This window comes from Harpia harpyja, chromosome 5 (assembly GCF_026419915.1).
Source record: "Harpia harpyja isolate bHarHar1 chromosome 5, bHarHar1 primary haplotype, whole genome shotgun sequence".
Lineage (NCBI taxonomy): Eukaryota > Metazoa > Chordata > Aves > Accipitriformes > Accipitridae > Harpia > Harpia harpyja.
This window is the reverse complement of record NC_068944.1, coordinates 47,066,967-47,072,040: the sequence shown is the minus strand read 5'-3', so window position 1 is coordinate 47,072,040 and position 5,074 is coordinate 47,066,967.

Here is a 5,074-nt window from a genome sequence, read left to right as displayed (position 1 = left end):
GCTACCTGGGTAATACTATAGGAGGGAGTCAGAGATACATCACCAGCTCCTTTGGGTGGATGACTTTTATTTACAGACTGATGAGTCTGTATGTGTGAGTTACCTTACTGAAACGTATTTATTTTTGTATTGCTTGCTGACCAGCAACTCTTAAGCAGAGACTGAGGCTGGAAAGATTCCCGAAGCTGAACAACTCCCTCAAAAAGCATCTGTGTCTGAGAATAAGTGTCTCGGGGAAATCCTAGGGCCCATCAGATCTGCAGTGCAGGGTATGCTGCTGCTGATGCAGTCCCCTGAGTGCCAGCTGGTGGTGATTTGTTCAGGAGCACATTTTCAGCAGGCTGTGATTACTGGTCTTGGTAGATGCCCTCCTTTAGCATCATGACAGCTTTCTGTGCCTGAAAAGAAGAGCAGGTGGGCAGTAAACTTGCTTTGGACAGAAATTACCCCAAATCAATTACTGACTGGCTGATGTTGTCTAAACATGATCTTTGGCTTTGTGAAACAGTTGTACTGATGCTTGTTGGAGCTATTTATTATGTCCAGAGCCTAATCTTTCATTTAATCTTTGGACTTAAAGTTGTTCTGATACATACGTTTTCTGATGTTGATAGCATAAACAAGCAGAATTAGCTGTCTTAACATTGTCGTCGGTTTCCTCTGGGAACTGGCAGAACTCTGTCTTGCAATGACTGGGTTGAAAGCTGGGAGCTGTATCTGCATGCCGGCAGCTCATGTGAGGGTGTGAGACCACAGCCCTCTGACTCTTCCCATGAAGTCAGAGCCCTTCCACTTTTCCAGTTGTTGGCTTCATTGCTGATGGGTCACGTAAACTGCTAGCTCAGAGCTGACATCTAGGCATTTTTAGTATAAAGAGTGAAATCTGATTCTGCTTTGCAGTATACCCTATTACTTTAGGATCCATTGTTTCTATAAGATCACAGTTTTTGTAAACATTTTGGCTGACTGAGTGAACAATAGTTGAATAACACCCCTATGGCACAAACTTCCTAAGGCAGAGGGAAACTCCTGTGGGAGTTAGTTCCAGAAGTGGAAATCAAGAAAGCAGAGTTTGGGATGTCACACCTATGCTGGTGGTACTTGTGGGGAGACATGTCCTCTACAAGGCACAAGCTGAAGCGGGTTTTAATCATCACTCTGCCAGAGTGAAAAAAAACACCAGACAACTACAGTAGAGCAGCAAGGTGCTGATTTTATGTAATGGTACATTACATAGGTATCTATGTAGCTGCTCAAAGTAGGAGTAAACTATTTCTCAAGACAGTGAAGCCAAAGACTTCATTGAATCCTGCTTTGAATCCTCCTTAGCTTCACTGTTATTAACTAGGGACTCCTTGAAAATGTGTGGTGGTGTGTGGAAGCAGAGGTTTGGTAGCTTATAGTTACCCATGTGTGGCTGTAAGCCAGGGAACAGCGAGAGAAGCTAAAGAATGGGGTGGGATAACCCGTGGGGTCCTCCATAGGCTGCAGTGTGGATATCTGCTCCACCGTGGACCTCCGTGGGCTGCAGGGGGACAGCCTGCCTCACCATGGTCTTCCCCACGGGCTGCAGGGGAATCTCTGCTCCGGCGCCTGGAGCATCTCCTCCCCCTCCTTTTTCTCTGAGCCTGGAGTCTGCAGGGCTGTTTCTTTTGCATGTATATAAATGTACGTATATATAATGAGGTTGAGACAAGGAAGCTCCACATCAACATCTCTCAGAAACAGCTTTAGGAGCCTGTGAATACCAGCTAATGCCTCAGTTATATATAACTTAACATTTAGAGCACTGGATAAGTAGACTGGAAAAATTGTAATTTTCATTTGAAGGGAATATTTGAAGAAATCAAAAAGCCAGAATCCTTTCAAGGGTGTTTCTGGATGTCTGCACATATGATTAGCTAATGACTCAGTTTCTATGGAGCAATGTATCAAAACAGGCAATGCACTGCATAACAGAGTACATCTGTAAGTGGCATGAGCAAGAAAATAATACAGTTAGCACTGACACAGCAACACATAAATACATGGTACAGATCACTAGACCCATTTTAGAAATGAGGAAACTAAGCTTCCAAGTACCTTTATGGACCTTGCTTTTATTCTTTTTTCCTTAGTTTCCTCGAAGAGTCAGAACATGGCTCATAAATACAGCTGAAGGCCTAAAGGGGTACTCAGCACCTACATCCAAAGTTCTTGGGGGTCCTCGTAAAACTGCTGGGGTGTTTCTGAGTTTCCAGAAGAAATCAGGTTCTTTGGCCATAGTTAGGACATTTGCCTGGTTAAAAGTAAACTGGAGCTCCAGTGCTAGCTCCATTGATGACTTGTGCATTTTATTTAATGGCTATTTAACATTAAATCCATAAATGGTGACTTTTGTCTTGATCTTGGAGCAAAACTACCTGCAGAAGATGATGTAGGCTTGAGAACCCTGAATGAAAGGATCCACCTCCTCGTAGCAGTTCAGATGCTTTGCAGTCCGTGGGGAGTGGTAGAATTTGGGTCACTCAGCTTTGCCTCCTGGTTAGGGTTTAGTAGCTCTTGGCAGTCTTCACAAATACCAACACTTAGCCGTTATCACGTTTTACACAGAACAGGTGAACTGCTGAGGGTTGCCAATGCCCCTGCAGGGAGCGAGTCCACAGCGCAGTGCACGAGCAACCCGACTAAAACCGCACTTGAAAGAGTCACTAAGAACCCAGACGAGAAGGCAGGATCCCTCACGTGCCATTTCTTTGTCTTAAACACACAAGCGTTTTTACTTCCTTTTTTAAAAGAATACATTCTTAATGTCTTTGCTTTGGGTATAAATAATTAACTTAAGAGATACTTCACCTCTTACCTCTAGTTGTTTTCTGATACATAAAATCATTCCAAGTGACAATCTATCTTTGACAAACTGTTGCAAGAGCAACATTTAGATCATGGGAAATTTTAAAACACTTAGGACCTGACAATCAAGGATATTTCTTTCCTAAACTAGGAAATACATAGTAATGAGAGCAGTCTTTCCAAATGCATGTGAAATTGAGCAAGATAAAATTTTGTTTTTACCATGCACCACGTGCGATCAACTTTGTGCTGTCCTGTGTACAGGTGCAAAGACATGCCTCATGAAGTCAAGTCACTGACAGCCACTCTCAGACTCTCGCACTGGCAGTGTAACAACAAGAGGAATGAAATTTGATTAGTAAGGCAAAGCTAGCCCCAGATAGCTATTATGAGCAAAGAATATAAAAATCTTGGTTAAAGCAAAGCAGGTTTTGTGAGTTTTGGAACACAATAGAAATATAACTGTGAGACCATCTGCCATTTTGGCCTCATACAATGCTGCAGGCCATCACAAAAATGGAAAGATGTCTCCTGGAAAAGCAAACTTGTTGAATGGTATAGTAAGGTGTCCTTTGAACCTGATAATATGACTGAAATTCCCATTGAGGGTCTTGAGGAAAGAGGGAGAATTTGAAGAAAACTGAACAGTGACATCCTGACCTCCTGTATTGCTCCAATGTTTCAGCAATGCTAATGACCCCATTTCTTCATCATGTACCTTTAAAAAAAAGATAGGTCAATGCATATAGTATTTTATAGGAATATTAAATATTCCTATAGTCTCTGCTCTAAAATGGGTTGTGACACTTGTGTTTGTTATGTTGGTAGGGGTGTTGTCAGTCTTGTTGGTTTTATCAGACTAAAGGACAAATCTCCTATTTTTTCACTGACAAAGCCTTTTAGTAACTTGGCTTTTCCCTGCCTCAGTACCAGTGAGAGTTGTCCAGCTACTTCCAGAATCAAGTGAGGTTTTTCAGATGTATTGGCTGATTTTGCTTATCTGTGAAACCAAAAAGTGATGTGATTTGCTTACCGTTGTCATCAGATTTAGAGAAAGTTATGGCCTTATTTTTCTTCTGTGGAACCTGTTCTGGGCTCCAGTCTCTGAGGCTTTGGCTTTTTACTCTGAGATTGTTTAAAGAGCAAAACTATCTTTGCATCTGAAGCTGATCCTTGGCAAAGTTTAATGTAGCCTCAATGCCTGTCTAACTTCTGCTGCTACCAGAAAAAATGCACTTGCAGATGGAGACTGCAGTTGCAAAAAGGTCTGCATTTGTGCTTGAAGTGTCAATAGAAGCTGCTCTTGTATAGATCATAGCTGCTGAAATGTTAGGCTAGTGGGTTTGGTCATCAAATACTCTGAGTTTTGACAAATTTGTCTTTGTTAGCTACTCAAATATGGCTTGTTAGCAAAGGGAAATACAACACAAGGTGGTCTTTATATTTAGAGTTCAGCTAATAGTTGCAAGGGGCCAATTTCCACCTGTCTGCACATAAATGGCATTTTTCACTATATTCTTTTGCACTGCATACAGTGAATGTATCAGGGTCATTAGCATCCTAGTGAAAAGAAGAGTTACAGATAGAGTCTCACTATACAGTATAATATAGATGTTATATATGGTTAAATTTCCTTCTACCAGTAGTCTTTATTGCTGTACTGTGCAGTTGAAGGGCAGTAGAGGTATGTGTGAAGGACACCGCTGAAAATATTTGTCAGCTACTACACACAGCCAAATCAAGTCCCCAGACATGTATGTTATACACCTGGCAGGATCTCAACTCTGTATTCTAATGGGTACTGTTAATAAACATACTATTGATCAACCTATACCTAATTCTGCATACTTAGGTACTCACTACTCAGTGTAAGGCCTTCTTGTGTCATGGCTGGTTTCTCAATCAATTGAGTTTATCTTTGCTGTGATACAGAGACTTGTAATTGATTTTGTAGAGTTATGAAATATTTTCCATGTTGGTAGTAAATAGATTAATTTCCATCTGATTTACTGGTTAAAATAGAGGAAATAACTCTATGTTCTCTCTATACATGAAAACTCTATGCTAATGTTGATTGAGCAGTCATTAAGACTGTAGTTTCTTAGGCTTTGTATTTTTTCATTGTCCCATCTCCTAAGAAAAATTACATATAGAAATGCATAAATAAATTGCGTCCTTCTTCTTTCTTTCCCTGTACCTACGAGAAAGCCAAAGGTTAAAAATGCAATGTGAACCTTAATAT